Source organism: Amphiura filiformis, chromosome 12, assembly GCF_039555335.1.
Source record: "Amphiura filiformis chromosome 12, Afil_fr2py, whole genome shotgun sequence".
Lineage (NCBI taxonomy): Eukaryota > Metazoa > Echinodermata > Ophiuroidea > Amphilepidida > Amphiuridae > Amphiura > Amphiura filiformis.
The window spans coordinates 3,527,275-3,545,653 of NC_092639.1; the positions used below are offsets into that span (position 1 = coordinate 3,527,275).

Sequence of the window (18,379 nt, forward strand, 5' to 3'; positions counted from 1 at the left end):
GAGTACAAAGTAGGAAAATTTATTCCTGTGATTTTTTTTATCCACGGGATCAGGAGAAAATAATAAGAACCCCTTTTTCAATTTCGCAGACTAGACATTTGTGCAATAAAACACCCCGATGTTTCCAATTTCACGGACAATTTTGTCCGCGGACATGCCCTAAAAATGACCCCTTTTTCCTTGATTTTGGTAACGATCGTGCGGTCAGTATTGCAAGTTGAGTGACCCCACCGGGGTACTAGGCATCATGGTTGAACTTGAGAAGACTGAGATGGTATGAATAATCAGGGATATGGAATACAATTTGCAGAACAGAAATTTGAACCAACATTCTATGCAGAGTGAACAAAGTTTATTTAGTGATGACCAATCTAGCCCAAGATTGATATTCAGATCTAAATAGGCCCCCTGCACATCTTGGAAAAATACAGGGGTCTATTTTGTTGCTACTGCTGGCACTGCTTTGCCATCTCAAAAAGAAGTTGCCAATCTATGGACAATTCCTGCAAATCATGATCCGTAATACCGCTAGTGCATACAATATCATGAAGCAGGGCTGTTAACTCTCACGCATTGGGCGAGAGTCTCACGCATTTGGGCACTTTCTCACGGTCTCATGCCAAGGTAGTATAATCTCATGCCAAGGTAGTAAATCTCATGTCAAGAGCTGCATAATTAGTAAAAAGTAAAATCTCACGAATTGTAAAAATAAATAGTTGTCCCTACCCCCCCCCCCACTTTTTAGAATCTTTAGCGCCGAAAATAAACATTGTAGTCGGCAAACAAAAATTCCGTACCGGTAGGCCTACGCCCCAGCATGACAGTGTCTCACGCCAAGCAAGTCCAAAAGGTTGACAGCCCTGCATGAAGTCTATGGACGATGAGCGCTTATACGGGTACCTATTTCCTCAATTAAACACCACCAGGGGCGTTGCATTTTCCAAAAGGGGGCGTTTATTAGAGGTCATTATTACATGTAGAAAGATAATTCCCATTAAAATCATTAGGTAAGCTTCAAACTCACGCTGAAATGATGAACTATGAACTTTGGATCAATGATTTTTGGTTCACTTCGGGTTTACGATCAGACTCTGATGGCTAAAGCTACGGTCCCGGCCATTGAAAAATGAGATTTTACGCACAGTTTTCATAAACTTATGCGGTGAAATTTGTAGTATTGCAGTCAAAAACATGAAAAATTGGGCCCTTTGTTCAGAGGGGGCGTTAGTTTGAGGGTTATTTTCAACACAAAAACTGCTGGGGCGTTATGAAGGGGAGCAACTATTCGAGGATATACGTACCCGTATGTGGCTAACAGAATGTACATATTTCTGAAATATTTGCTGGATTTTTATTATTTTAGTGTGGTTGCAGCAAATCGGTAGCTGATAAAATTTTCCCCGATCATGATTCAAGGCCGATTCAACTCAGATGAGCCCGATTTCTTATTTGCCGATCAAGATCGGCCAACACTAATATTCAAAACTGATAATCATCATCCCTGTAAATTCAGTTTGCAAAATGTGCTCTCTACATGAGCCAAGACATACCCGTCTTCAATGTAACGTTTTGAATATTCATGTTCACGTTTGAAAATGTCAAATACCTAGATATTAATGGAAATGTTGTTATGATTATGTGATTTTTGCATCATACATGTTTATAGCTAAACCATATTTCTGTGATAGATCTGTAAGATATTTTAGCAGTACTGTAAAAGTGGAAATTTTCACACAATTAATTTTTTGTGCTTTGCTAATTTGGAACTTTTCCCCTTATAAATTAATCGTTAAGTTTCCTGAAATTGACCTATACACAAAAGGAATATAGCGCATTTTTTGTTTTTTTTTGCGGGAGCAGCTTGGAATGCGAAAAGCGTGAAAATATATTTAGCATGAACATTTCCACTTTTATAGTACATACATTTTTTGTGATGTTAATTGTGCTGAACAGTTTCCAGTTTCAAGACTTGCCTGCTGAAGATTTGGGCTATTCCAGTTGCAATCCATACAACATTAGGCGGAGTGCTAGCTTTGGATATCTAATTATTTTCATTATTTTTATTTTCCACCCGGGTAAGTCAGGTGGAAAATAATTAAATGTCCAAAGCTAACGCTAAATATGGCGCCACTGCCTAATGAACCCCTATGGAAGGCATGATCTTAATCTTCCTCACAGGGAGTGTATGTTTCAAATGGATTCACCAATTCAGGTAACCCCATTTGAAATGCACACTCCCTGTGTGGAAGATAAAGGTCATGTCTTCTTTAGCATGCTCAGTGGGTGTATGGATGTGTATAAACTGGCATTATCTCATTGCTTTTATTCATGGTTTCAACAAACAAATACTAGTAAGCCTAAGGGTCACAAATATTTTTACAAGCTTTTCAATTGTAGTTCCAAAATTTCTAGTACCAAAAAAAAAAAAAAAAGTGAAAATAAAACGAGGTGAAAATTTCACAAAACGAGTAGCAGGTGGATTGGTGAATTGATTTGTTTTCATAAACTGATTCATTCAAATGCAAAGAATTCATTTTAAAATATCAATTCATAACGCATACATTTCTACCATAAAGCAAAAGGTTTATTGAATGAAAACTATAAAACTACATTTATAACCATTTACTTGCTTGCAAGTTACACTATATATTGTTTTTAAATTTGTGAATATTCTCAATCATCCAGGTAGATAAACATAATAAAATGACTGTTCATCTGGACTTACTATTTTTTATAGCAACAGTCTCATCCAGATTTAATATTCTTTTTTTATTATATTGTTTTTATTTTAGTAATTCAAATAAATATTATTTATTTATTTATTTATTTATTTATTTATTTATTTATTTATTTATTTATTTATTTATTTATTTATTTATTTATTTATTTATTTATTTTTATCATATCATATAATATAAACAGACATTATCTGCAGCCTATTTATTTTTCCAAACATTCTGTGATATTAAAAATGTGATGCAAACAAATCTGTATACAATATTAGATTTAAAGACATAGGCTATACATGAGCAACCATGTATAATACGATGTATTTGATATGAATGATTAGCATGAAAGAGTATGAGAAGAGTATGAATATTTTAAAAATCAACAAAATAAACTGTGGCAGTGTTCCCATTGACTTCAATGGATTTATACTGTAGTTTCTAGGGCTCTGTGGCTGGATGGTAATGAGCAATGTAAGTGGAAATGGGTTACTTGTACATATGCGTGTACAATTGTACACCCATCATCATCATCATCATCATCATCATCATCATCATCATCATCATCATCATCATCATCATCATCATCATCATCATCATCATCATCATTATCATCATCAAAACAAAATCAAGTCACAATTATACTATACTGTACCCTATAATGGCCAAATTGTTCGGAACATATTAACAGTATGACAATAAAAATCTGAATTATTCTAGCTATAAGGGCCTAATTATAAATTATTCCGCTAGCTGGTAGATTTATAAATATTGATCCTTTTATGTGTCATATCATATGTTATGTCAATATTATGAATTTCTAACTGGCTAGTATATATTGATATTTTCTCACTACGGTATATACGTACATGTAGGCAGCCAATGCAGGGTAATGCCCCAACCCTAACGCTACTAGACCATAAACCATACAGAAAGAATTTTGGAAGAGATTCATCAAGATAGTTCATGTAGATTATCCCGGGGGTACTCAGTACAAATGACCATACGGGACGTGCACGCAAACATGGGTAGCATTTTCAGCCTTCTGGTATATCAATGACCCCTTTTTCAAAGCCTATTTTGGTATATGAATGGGTCCTTTATTCAAAATTTTCTCAATTTTTTCGGAAAACAGCCCAATTTTTCCTTACTCTAGCCAAAATTTTCAAAATTTGTAAAAACTAAGACAATTTTGGGTAAATTCGGCCGAAAATTTTGACTTTTGGTATATCAATGGGTCCAAATTTCTTGAAAAATTGGTATATTTATGGGTCTACTTCCAAAATCTCAGCTGCACGTCCTTACCAAAACCAAACTTGAGTACCCCTCGGGAGATTAGCAAAGAAAATTTCTTGAAAAATACCCAGTACTCATATTTTATGGAGCTACGATGTTTCAAGACCAATGGTCTGGTCTCTTGAAATTGATCACCTATGAATGATGAACCAGATGTACTGGTGGTGTTTGTAGATGGAGTGTTTCTAAAACCCTTCATCATGAAGTAACCCAGATGGATCAGAGAAGCCATTTGGATAAGAGTTAAGACGCAGAGGGGACAAAGTTATTCAACCTAAGTCATGCCTATGACCACATAATCCCAAGAAACACTACATCATCAAGAAACACCAGCAATGCATCTGCACTGGAATCACTCCTATGTGATCAAGAGACCAGACCAGTTGGGTCTCGAAAGGTTATAGCTCCATAAAATGTGAGTACTGGATATGTTTAAGGGGGTACTATACCCCTGCCCAATTTTGTGCCTATTTTTGCATTTTTCTCAAAAATTATAGCGCATTGGTGACAAGCAAGATATGTATATTATAGGGGCAAGGACTACAACTACGGCACTGGAAATTTTATTTCAGCACAGACAACAGTTATGGAGTTACAGTCAAAAATGAGGGAAAACCAGTATTTGATCAATAAATCAATAACTACTTGCCTTGAAATGCTGAATTTTCAGTGCAGTAGATGTAGTCCTTGCCCCTATAATATACATATCTTACTTGTCACCAATGCGCTATAATGTTTGAGAAAAATGCAAAAATAGGCACAAAATTGGCCAGGGGTGTAGTACCCCCTTAAAGAAATTTTCTTTGCTAACATACAGAAAGAGGGGACTGCAAGACCAAGTACCCCATGAAATATTCCAATCATCTGAACGTACATGCAAAGGAAGGCAGTATAAACATTTTGCTATTCCGGGTCTTGTCCTCTGCACCGAAACCAAACCAGTGATGAAAACACCTTTTCTCGTCATCTGAAGTCCTTCCTTCCTTCTTTCCTACATGTAGTATTTCTTTAAAGTGTCAAATTGTCTATTTTATAAAATGTCCAAATCAAATTCATATTATTTATAAACCTTGTATCTAGAGACTGAACACTTATTGCAGATCTTATTTTGTAGGTTTCCTTCACCCAAAACACTCCATGTAATGTCTGGCAGATAAGCGTTCCCTAAAAAACACACAAACACACCTTTTTCGATGTGTGACAGTGTATGTAGATTCATTGAAATCATTCACACACATCAGTGTTCAAATATGACTCCATGTAGAACATTCCTGAGGTGCAATTGTCTGTCCTTTTGGTATTGTTCTTCTTCCTTGTTACTCATCATCATGATATGGTTCAATGCACAGGAACTGAACCTGACACTTCAGAAAACAATGTCATCCGGATTAACCCTTTCCCCACCCCATCCCTTTTGGAAAATGCAACGCCCCAGCCCAGGGGGGGGTGTTTAATTTAGGAATTTATAGTACAGTACAATGTATTTACTATTTAACAAGAGCACCAATGGTGCTGTACATGTAGCTCATTGAAATTCATTGTGTTGGTGGTTGTGTGCAGGCTTTATTTGTTATGTTGTTATGTTGTTTGATTTTTATTAGTTTGTTGACAGGGCTGTGATAAAGAGTGTAGTTTACAGCACTTTAAGTTTAAAATGTACACTTTCTTATATTTGACCATGCACAAAGCATTTTTAAAACTTATGCACTGGCTTTATTACATGACCTATGCATCTGAATTACACATGTGAAGCACAATTTAAAACTTACAATTCAAAATTAATTTCAACAAATTTGTCAAAATACAGGGTGAGTAAAAAAAGTGCAATAGAGCAAAGAATCGATATTTGTGTAAGAACCAAGTTGAACTTTCCCATTATTGAAAGTTTCTATAAATGCCACACTCAATAGTCACATTCTGTGAAAAAATGAAGTGACTCGCTACTACCGTTTACTTTGCTCAACGTAGGTCTGGTTCAGGTCAGGGAGACTAGGTCTGGTTGGTTCAGATTTCCATGCTTTTATAGCCAAATTGCCTTGAAAATAGATGCCCGAAGTTTTACCACAGACCCTAGAAAAAAAATTCTAGGATCTGTGGTTTTACCTTGAAAGCCCTTGATAAAAGTTGTTCACATGTAAAGATGATACATATTTGTACACATCATAAAACCACATCATCCATCCATACCATCTTACCTATCATCTCACCCCATACCAATGCCCCTTCCTCCTGCCTGTCTGCATTCTCATCTAATGCTCCTTATCTATTTCACATGCTTCCAACTAGTTCTCTATCACCATCAATGGTTTAACAATATGTTCTACATGTACCTCAACAAAATCAATCCCACAGTGCATTGTAATGTTGGTATCAAATATTATCCTACTGCATTATGGGAAATGCTAGTTTTGTAGATCATCCTAAAATCATAGACCATTTTGAAAGTCCCAAAAACCTTTGTGTTTCAGAATTTGCCACACCGATGCGCACATATCGTCACTGTGCAGTTCAACATGAGCAGCGACAATATATGCGTGGATTACAAAGGATTCTGGAAATCACAGAATAGATTCAATCTGTGGGTCAACTATATGAATTATCACTGATATTGCATGAAATGAATGCGATGCAATCCCACAATGTTATGTAATTTGGCAACACAGACCATCTAAGCACCTGACAATAAGACTGGCAATGAGAACTTCTCATCTTCCAATCACAGTATTGCATTCTGGGATATCTTCTCCTCCTGCTATCATAGCATCTTCCACAAACATTGCCTGTCTAAACAACACAGCCAGCTTATTATAAATATACTAGGAGTACCTTACTGACAGAACCTACACCGCTAGTGCATATTTGACCAAAAAATTCCCTGAAATCGGTCAGACCATGATTAGTGCATTATTCTCCTCCTGCTATCATAGCATCTTCCACAAACATCGGCTGTCTAAACAACACAGCTAGCTTATTATAAATATACTAGGAGTACCTTACTGACAGAACCTACACCGCTAGTGCACATTTGACCAAAAAATTCCCTGAAATCGGTCAGACCATGATTAGTGCAACGTACACATGTACGGATTGCATGGTTCGTATATTTGATTGACATATTTCCTGTCCTCACAGGATATCTCCATGTAACATCACTGAACACCACAGCTTCTGGTAGGAGAGCCTTGTAGATGATAACATTTAGAAACATTTTGTACTGCATATGTAAACACGTCCATTTGAGGGCATTAAAAATTATTAAGAACTTACACTAACCTGCATTTGGAGGTCCAGTGCCCCCCAACTTCTTACGTAGTAAACAGTCTATTGACCTTCCAGGACCCCTTAAGATTTAGAAGCCAGTCACTACCCCTGATTTGTGTTAGAAGTGGTTCCAATACTTCGTGTGGGGGGGGGGGGAGGGAAGCAGCCAGGGGGTATGAAGAGCTAATGAGGCATTTGCATCAGGCTAGGTATGTAGATGTCAGGTTTGATGTTGTTTTGTTTTTAATACAACATGTACAATGTAGGTGGTTCTTTACACACATATATCCTAAAGTAAAATATTCCGATGTGTCATCTTCATATAGAACTAGCAAGCACATACATACAGTCTGTGACTGTCTGTCAGTAACTAACAGGCAAATAAAGCCTGTCACTAAGTGTCAGTACCTAGTATCTGTGATCCTATACAATCAGCATGTGCATTATTACTGAAACTGTGCCGGAGTGACATCAATCTTTTACACAATCTGCCAATCCGTCCGTCCATCCGTCTGTCTGTTCCACCATCATCTATTTGATCTTCCCAGGTGCTATTATCAGTTGTTTCGCTGTAGGCTCCTACTTTGATTATAATTAAATTTGACAAACACTTTTCATCTTTTCTACAACTGATTTTTTTTCTCATCTCATCTCAGTGTAGCCTACTGTCATATTTTCTATGAAAATAAAAGCAAAATCATTCAAATGCCAACATCTCCACAAAGGAGCTCTGTGTTCCTGTGTTCCACATTTTTTCCCATTGGGTGGGGTGGAGAGAGGGGAAGAGTCAAGGGAGTAGCAGAGAGGAGGGAGAAAGAGAGACAGTAAAAGAAAGAGACAGAAAGACATGAACCAAACTTGAACTCATAAACTTTCAATTTAGCTTCCATGAATTATATAGGCCTAGGTCTATCAGTATGGTAAGTCATAAAGACATCATCTGGATGGGCGGTTGAGATGAATGTATAAGATAGTTCATCCAATGATGTTTACATGTTGCATACATGCACATACCATGAAATGAAGGAAATACATAGCATGATATTACAAACCAGTGACATTTGCAGCACATGACACTACAAATCACTGTATAATCATAACATGTGAAATCGCACACATCGTTAGTCATAATGCTATGTTCTGTTCTCAACCTATCGCTTTGGAAAGCCTCCAGCATTCAGCAAAGTCGTGTCAAGGGGATGGGCTAATTCCGTTTGAAATCCACCCCCCCCCCCCTTTATGTATGGAAGACATGAATCTCCCATACAGGGGTGTGGATATCAAATGGAGTCACCCATTCAGAAAATCCCATTTGAAATTTGAATACTGCAGAAGATTTAGGCAAGCCTTGAAATAAGCAAACTGGAACCAGGAGCAATTTATTTTTGAACATTGCTCCTGGTTCACTGGGATTTTACAAGAACCAGGAGCAATTTCTAAAGAAACAGGAGCAATTTTGAAATAGTAAATCCTTTTCTGCATACAATACAGCACTATTGCATCAAGTGCGAAATTAGAACCAGGAGCAATTTGTTTCAGAAAATTGCTCCTGGTTCATGTTAATTTAACAAGGACCAGGAGCAATTGGTGGCTTTACGAGAGCAAATTTGCTCCCCGCGCCCACTTATTTCAAGGCTTGGATTTAGGTTATCTTCCATATGGGGTATGGACTTCAACTGGAATAGTCGTAATACACATCTTTCATAAAAAATCTTTCCATTTGAAATCAGATTATTTTACCCTCAAAGGTGTATTAGTTTATGAAGCAGGGATGTGCCGCTCAAATGGGTAGCTTTTCATGAGGGGGGCATAGGGAAGAACTCTTGCCCCCTGTTTCCCCACCCAGTATTACTTAAAATGTCCACTTTTTATGCAATTTTACACAAAATTGGTTGATTTTGACCCCCCCCCATGCCCCAGTGAAAAAAATTCCTGGTGCTGCCACTGTATGTTGGTAATTTCAACGGTTCCTAGATGTATTAGCTTTTGAATTGTTATGAGGTCTAACATGTTGATTGTACACTTAGGCCAACAACAAAAATTGTTTGTTTGTCCTCCACAGCTTTGAAAGAGGACGTGCGGGCGGATTTTTTTTTTTTTTTTTTTTTTTTTTTGGATTTGGTGTATTTCTGGACCTTGCTAGAGCTAAATGCTACAATCATTCATGGTGACTTAAAAAAACCAACATTTTGTTTCTTTAATATGCAGTTAAAGTTATAATTTGTGTTCATGTCATAGTCTTTTAATGATTTGGTGGGCTTTTTATTTTCAACCATGAAAGATCTTAGCATTTAGCTCTAGCTAGGTCCAGAGATACTCCAAATCTGGAAAAAAAAATTGAATTTTACTTATTTTTATAAAAAAAAAAATGAAAAAAAAAAAAAAATTGGTCAGGCCTTCATCTGAGGAGCGGGCGGTGGAGGACAAACAAACAACTTTTGTTTTTGGCCTTATTGCATAGATCTATTCTCCTGGTACCGAAAAAGTGTAAAGTTTAACGTTACATTTATTTTTGTGCTTTTTGCGTTCCACGCTTTTACCATGAAAATAACAACGCACTGATATATTCCATTGTGTATAGGTACAAAGATCACAAATTTAAATACAAGCCTTACAAGGGAAACCGTTACAAATTGGCAAAGCGTGAACAATTAATCATGCAAAACTTTTCACTTTTACAGGACTTCCTTTAAAGGTGGAAATTTACTTTTGCGGTTTTCGCGTTCTAAGCAGTTACCGCAAACATATTATAACAATGTGCAAAAATAAAGCTGTTGTACATTAAAGGGGCATTTCGTGATCCACAGCCTCATCCCCACTTTTCCCAAAAAAGTTGAGATTTTTACACCACTGGATACCTCTGGCTACATAATGTTTATGTACCAAATATTTCTTGCAGATTAATTCGTTTTAGCAAAAATATCGCCAGATTTGAATTTCGTTCTGGTGCACCAGAACGAAATTACAACACATTGTCTATGGAGCAATGTAATACACATAATATGCATAACTCGCATTTGAACGCAAAATCAGAATCAACTGAAATTTTGGAAATAAGCTTTTTTCGTGGACATATCTACTGAAAAATGTCATAAAAAGAGGATGCTAGGATCACGAAATCCTCCTTTAATATACACATAAAGCAGAAATTGTAAAACAAGTCAAACAGTTCACAACTGCCCAAGCGCCGAAACATGAATCACCGAAAATGTCCACAGTAGCCTACAGTATGTGAGAAACATAGCTGGCTACATTATGCACTGAACTCTGTAGACATGTAATTCAACTCAAAATCAATGCTTAGTACACATTGACACACATTCATAGTATGAGCAAGTTATCTCCATGTATCGTGCAGGAAAAGACTCTCTTACAGGTGTGACAAGAATGAATCAGGCACATGCCACTGTCCTGTTGCTTTCTTTCAACTGTTCTGGCCCAACTGAGTGTAGTCTCAGTCCCAGCCGATTTGTGCTCCTTCGTCACTAAACAAACCATCTTGCGACAACCTCATAGTACGTCTTTTCTGATTGGCTAATCATCATCATCATTTAAATGTTAAGACTGAGAATTGGCTGTCAATCAGCATTGGGCTTCAGTGCATGCAGCGGTTGATGGACTGCTATGCGTTTACATAAATCCACACAACGTATGTGAGTACGCACTGCGAATCACTGACATGAAAGGCGATATCAGATGATTGCCGCCTCAGTGGCTGCTAAGGTAGCGTATATTTTGCATTTGCAGTATCTACAAATAGTGGGGGCCTATGATGTTTAGTGTCACTTACACAAGTTACATCCTATACCCAATTGAAAACAGTTTTATTTGGAAATTCATTAACCAATCAGCGATCATCATTTCACAGGTTATCGCCAGACAGTTTGTTTAGTGATGGAGGAACACAAACTGGCTGGGACCGAGACAAAACTAAGTGTTAACAAGAGTACAATAATGTTCACTCTTGTATCCTATTCCTTAAAATAATATAGGGTCACTCCATATGAAATCAAGGAGGTCCCCCACCTGACCCCCTCAGATTTGCTTTATATTTTAGTCATATGTTGTACCTTGCAAATTTGAGGTCCGTACCTCTTACAGATTTTCTGTGGCAGCCATTTAAAGTTGGAGTAGGGGGGCCTAAATTTAGACCCAAAAGTTGCCCTTTAAATAAATTTCATCTTTGGGAGTCTGTGCCTTCTTTTATTTATAAAAGGAGAGAAAGGTCTGAATTCTTGTATACACACTAACTGCATGCCCAATTTGTCAACAAGTAAAAAAAAAATATTTTCTGTAATTGCGCATTGTGTCACGGGGTCATTAAATATGCAAGAAAAAATGTAATGTTTTGTAAACTGGCACGTTTAGCCCCCCTATAAATTCACATTATTTGTCAGTTTAATTATTTTTTGTTGGCACTGATGTTATATATAGGATAAATACAATGCATATCCAAAAAATTGAGGTCACAACTCGTTTACATTTCGAACAGCGCCCTCACAAAGATGGAATTTATTGAAAATTCAACATTTTCAGGGGGCCCAAAGTCGATGTGGTCCACCTTCAAAATTTATAAAACATCATTTTTATATGACTACTAGTCTTAAATTACAACTTTGCTAAGTCCCAGTAATTGTCTAGGTTGAATTCATATAAAACGACAAGCCCAAAGTTGACCATTTTCTTATGAATGCATGTATACTGCAAATGTGCCGAATTCGGAAGGCTTAAAAGTCAAACTGGCCAAAATATTGAAAATAAATGACTAGATGCGTAGTTATTGGCCCTATTTACTTTTATTTCCATTTTATTTTTAATGTACAGATTTTCTATGGCAGCTATTTAGTAGGGGGATCTAAATTTGGACCCAAAAGTTGCCCTTTGAATAAATTTTATCTTTGGGACCCTGTACCTTCCTAATAAAAAGATGAGAGAGGTCTGAAACCTTGTATACACACTAATTGCATGCCCAATTTGTCAAAAAGTAAAAATCAAATAATGTCTGTAATTGCCCATCGTGTCACGGGGTCATTAAATATATGCAAAAAAAATGTAATGTTTTGTATACTGGCAAGTTTAGCCCCCCTAAATTCGCATTTTTTGTCAGATTATTTTTTGTTGTCACTGATGTTATATATATAGGATAAATACAATGCATAACCAAGAAATTGAGCTCACAATTCATTTACATTTCGAACAGCGCCCTCACGAAGATGAAATTTATTGCACATTTAACATTTTAAAGGGGCCCAAAGTTGATGTGGTCCACCTTTAAAATTTATAAAACATCACTTTTATCTGACTACTAGTCTTAAATTACAACTTTGCTCAATCCCAGTAATTTTATAGGTTGACTTCATATTAAACGACAAGCCCAAAGTTGACCATTTTCTTATGATTGCATGTACTGCAAATGTGCCGAATTCGGAAGGCTTCAAAGTCAAAATGGCCACAATATTGACAGTTTACAAAACATTACATTTTTTCTTGCATATTTAATGACCCCGTGACACAACGCGCAATTACAGAAATTTTTTTTTTTTTACTTTTTGACAAATTGGGCATGCAGTTAGTGTGTATACAAGAATTCAGACCTTTCTCTCTTTTTATAAAGAAGGCACAGACTCAAGGGTAGCGCTAAGTTGCTTTTTGGGGTCCCGGACCCACCAAAATAGAGTTGGGACCCCCTGCTTTTAAATTTTCTGCAAGTTCAGCGGTCCCTGCAGACCCCCAGTTTTTCAATCTAGCGCTATTGCAGATATACTATTTATGCTGCATTTGTGCAACTGGGACTCACCAAACTCTACTCCGGACCCCCTACTTTTTAATTTTGTGCAAGCTCGGGGGTCCCTGCGGACACTCGAGTGTTTAGTTCTAGCGCTACCCCTGCACAGACTCCCAAAGATGAAATTTATTTAAAGGGCAACTTTTGGGTATACATTTAGGCCCCCCTACTCCAACTTCAAATGGCTGCCACAGAAAATCCGTAAGAGCTACGGACCTCAAATTTGCAGGTTTTTAATATTTTTACAGGTACAACATATGACTAAAATATAAAGCAAATCTGAGGGGGTCAGGTGGGGGACCTCCTTGATTTCATATGGAATGACCCTATAGCACACTTAACTCCCCCTCTCCCAATTCCACCCAACCCAAGTGCTTGCCTCAACTACTGCAGAGTGGGAGAGGAAACACACCAGGCACTCCACCCAAACCACCAGTGAGGGGCTAGGCATTTTTTTAATAGACACGTTTGTAGAAAACATCTACATGTCCTCCACCCCTCCTCCTCCATCAGTGTCTATTATTATTCACAGAGATTATTCTATGGGCCTGAAAAAGCACATTTGTGTATCTCTCAAAACAGATTGATATGGGGACATGAAACTTCAAGAGGTGGGGATTTGTGGTCAATATCATTCAACCATGGTTGAAATAGGATCATCCCCCTTTTCACAATAATAATAACAGTTTGCAGGTAAAAACAGTCTTCATGCCTGGTCCCTTATGAGCCCCCCCAGTCTTATTGTATTATCTCAAAGCTAAATCGGCAAAACAATACCGCTTAATGAATTATTGCCTTGCATAAATAGCCTATCAATATGCAATGTATCAGTGATATGCATGAATTATGCACAACAAATAAGCTATGTTATGCCAGACAATATCTTGCTACATGTACAAACATTTGTGCAGCAAATTAATTGGGACACACATAAGATAACTAGAACTGGGAAAGGTTAATAGCAGGATATTTTAGCGACCAATATTTCTCTGATTTTAATGTTTGGTGCAGTTTTGTGGTTTCTTGTATTCGTTAAAACCTTACACACAGAGAAGTTGACTTCAATTGTGACATCAAATTCAGATTGCGACTAAGGATTAGCAGAAATTATTTGTTGACGGGGTGTTTACACAGCAGTTGACTTCAAAACAAAATGTGGATTCAACTTTTATGTCATCACTTGCTCATGCTTCAATTAGCCATTATGAAGACTACTTCGTATTGCGAGTTCGTTTACACAGCAAAAGTCGAGTTCGAAATCAAGTTTCAATTCGACAAATGTTGCTCTGGGTCATCATTAAAAGTCGATTTGTGAAATTGAGTTCAAAACGCAACAACCCTGTTTACACAAAAATAAAGTCAAGTTCAAATTCAACTAAACGCCTTCAGGTTCTGTGTAAACGGGGTCTTATCAGTCCAGGTTGCACACTCAACCATTTCTCACGTACCTGTCAAAGGAGAATATACCCTCATGATATATCTACATGGATTGATTTGTACATGTACAGGACCTTTCAGTTCCAGTCAATTTTCTCTATAAAGAAAACACCAATTTGCTTTTTCTTTGGTAATATTAGTGGGAGTTCTTATATTCTTGTGATAAGAACTTTTGGAATATTTTTGCCAGGAGGTATTAATTTTTTGGCACCCACGGCATTATGCTGTGGGTGCCGTGGGTTAATTCGAGGGCTGACTCCAGGGTCATCCTGACCATTCATAAACTTCTTGTCACTGATGGTAAAAAACAAACTACATGTATACTGAATGTTTATGAGTACAATGGTAAGAATATTTTCATGAGGTGAAATATTGCCTGTTCCATTCAACAAGGCTACAACAACTTCTGCGCGCGCATGCATGTATTATACATGTATACGCTAAGTGTTTTGGCATCTTATTATAAATCCTGCCTACATGTATTCTAATTTCTGGGAATAGATAGATTCAATGCAATAGCATGATCTTTTCTTGATTTCATTTTCAAAAAAAGCTGTAAGACTTACCTGATGGAGTTGGTAATATTAATCATTCACCTTCTTGTTAAAAAATGTATGATATCCAGTTTATATATATCCACTTTATATCCAAATATAGAATTAGTATATTCCCTGTGGTAAAAAAAAACAGAGCGAAATAGGATTGATATTAATATTATAATCAGCAACAAGTTATGTGTTACATTTAAGATTATATTAAACAGACTGCATCTAGATTTACAATGAAATGCAGATATAAAATTTACTAAAAATACAAGACTACAACATTATCGACAACAGCCTTGTCGACAACAGCGCTACCACTCATAGAGATTATAACCAAAGAGTACTAACTCTTTGCAACACTATGGTAAATCCACCATTTTTGTTTAAGTCACTCATAGATCTATGGCCAATGTACCTCCAGCATTGTTACGCAAGAGCCCAAAATCATTTTTTATGTTACAAATTATCTGGATGTAGGCCTACATGTTTTCCCCTCATGAGCAATGTACAAACATGGCAGAGTCAGTACTCTTTGATTCTACCCCATCTCAAATGTCACCTTTTAATTTAATTTTCCTGATTTAATTTCTCTTCTGTTTAAAATGTTTAGGTTTTCCTCAGTGACTCAAGAACCCCAACAATTCTAGACAGTTCTAAACTTGTCCAACGGCGAACCCGCTAAAAACCCACTAATTAACCCCAACAATACTGCAGCAATCTGGACAACTTTGCAGGCCTGCATTTATCCATCTATACGATGCTTCCTATTATGTGTCACATGTGGTGATCAAAATATGTGACATACCACTTGAACATAGATCAACGCTTTGTATAGTCTCCCCATCAGATACCACAGATTCTCCATACAATTTATTATTTGATGCATCATCCCTGATAAACAAATAATTCAATCAAGTCCATTTACATCCAAGGAAATAAAATGGAGAAAACCTACTAAGATTATATGCAGCAGAAGATGGCTGCAGCCAGTGTTCGAAATAAGCACTTATCCTCTTGTCCAAAATTCACTGAGGACAACCATATTGAGCTATGTACTTATCCCCTGGACAACCACTATAATATTTTACCTCCAAAAGTATCACATTTTGGGGACAACCAAAATGTAGTGAGGACAAGCAGAATTTATGCTTTAGTTATCCTCGGGATAACCTCCATATTTTCCTTATTTCGGACACTGGCTGCAGCAAATGTTTGACACTGCATAAAAAATACAGTAAGAGTTCCCAAATGGTGCAAATAATTAAGAGAACAAAATAGTGCATAAAACACTTTTAGAATAAATACTTGAAAGTTCACTTCTTTTGAAAGAATAAAATCAACAATTGAAGACACTTCTTCACTGCACATCAAACAGTTTCCTGAACCTGTTTGTTTTCCTGTCTCTAATTCTCAGAGGGTCCCTCCCAAGAGTTTCTTCAATTTATAGCAAGATGCAAGGAAATCTCTTGCATCCTATCTAGCATAGTATTATGGATGACCCTTTCCTTTAATTAAATGCTAGAAGCAAAATTTCACTAAATCCTGTTTGCATTAGAACATTTCAATATTGTCCCAAACCACTGAGTTTGTTTTCCTCAAACACTCTGCTTATTTTGACCCAACTTCCCACAATGCCATAGGTCATACTATTGCCATGACAACCAGATATTGTTCCAAATCTTTGTTTGTTTTCCTCAAAGGTTGTGCTTATTTTGATTCCTCTGGTAAGTGGGGTAAGATAAGGTGATAATAATATTAAGGGTTGAATACCTAATAGAATGGCTGCCTCTAGTCTCAAATCTGTGCAGACTGACGCCCTCAGTCTGGAAGGGATAAAAACGCTAAACGTGTAAAAATTAACTTTCTTTTTTTAATTTAAAAAAAACTATTTGAGGTCCAAAACAAGTCAACATGGTTATAATAAAGGCTGGAACCCTTTTAAAACAATTTGAATTTTTTTTAAATTCCAGCACTGTAATTTTACCAAACTGTACATATTTTTTAAATAATGTGATCCTGATCCTGTATAATCCTGTGGTAAGTTCAATGCATGTTGAATGTCTCCATTCTCTGATGAAATTGATTCTGCAAAGTAGTATCCAAGTTTAAGCTCACACATAAATGAACCCCAACCGAACCAATCATAAAAAGCTCAATTCGCAAAAGCATCCGAGGCTGCAAGCGCGGGCATCCCACACGATGCGATTGCGTCATCATGCAGACAGTCATGGTGACTAAAAGCTTGGCCAGCCAAGGTAGACCTCCGTGGCAAGGTATGGCCATGCGCTTGTCTGCCACCCGAGGGGTCACACGTTCAAAATCACACCTGAGAAAAAATTTTTCATTCTGTTTATTCCTTCCTTCTTTCCTTCCCCCTCGCCAATGGCAATGGGTGTTACGGTAAAAAACAATGGCTTGACAAAAAGCTACGTATACTAGTAGTCATTTGAGGCATCAAAATTCCATAAAAGGCAGCCACTAGTGCAGCCATTAAACTTCCAAAATTGAGATGAATTTTGTTTTGTGCTTTGAGTTTGAACAAGTTTGTTTTTGGTTCAATAGTGAAGATTGTGACCTTTTTTTTACACCAATGCATTCATGACAGCTATTGATGGGACTGGTTGGTGCCATGCTTCTTTCTTTAACCCTAGCTACTTTCATTGAATAGGAATAATCTTGTGACAAATTTGTAAAGAGTTCCCTTAATGACGATTAGGTGACAAAGTGTTTCAATCGCAATGCAAATTTACACAAGTTTTTGGGCATTTAGAGGCAATGGACAAAAATCCATGTTTCATACTCGTACCTACAGGTGCATAAACGTAGATGCACATTAGAACATGTAGGGCATTACAACTACATTTAGCATTAAAATTGTCACAAAATATACATTTAGAAAATTATTTGTTGTTAACATCACATAGCTAAATTAAAGATGAGGTCAATTTAAGATTCTTAACAATTCTGTGAGCTGTGGTACTACACCCCTTGATAAATTTGCGACTATTTTTGCATTTTTCTCAAAAAATAATAACACACTGGTAACAAAAGTTATGTATATATTATAGGGCAAGGAATCCAGTTACTACACTGGAATTTCAGTGACTCAAGACAAGCGGTACGTTATTTATGATAAGAAAAGAGGTACCGCTAGAATGTACCTCATTTCTTAACATTTATAATGAACCACTTGTCTTGAATCACTGAAATTTCAGTGAAGTAATTGGATTCCTTGCCCCTATAATATACATAAATTTTGTTATCAGTGAGTAGTTATTTTTTGAGAAAAATGCAAAATTAGTCACCAAATTTATCAAGGGTACACCTGT

The 18,379-nt window shown here is 36.8% G+C and overlaps 1 protein-coding gene across 5 annotated transcripts in view; it reads right to left on the minus strand.

Moving 5' to 3' along the window:
• The window catches only part of LOC140165668 (uncharacterized), a 144,605-nt gene that overhangs the window by 87,660 nt on the left and 38,566 nt on the right, over positions 1-18,379 (minus strand). For 4 of the 5 annotated variants that reach the window (XR_011860751.1, XM_072188968.1, XM_072188969.1 and 1 more), the window contains one exon: positions 15,072-15,176. The exons of the other annotated variant lie outside the window; for it this stretch is intronic. The gene's annotated coding sequence lies outside the window, so the exon portion shown is untranslated. The remainder of the gene's footprint in view (positions 1-15,071; positions 15,177-18,379) is intronic. 5 annotated transcript variants of the gene reach the window in all.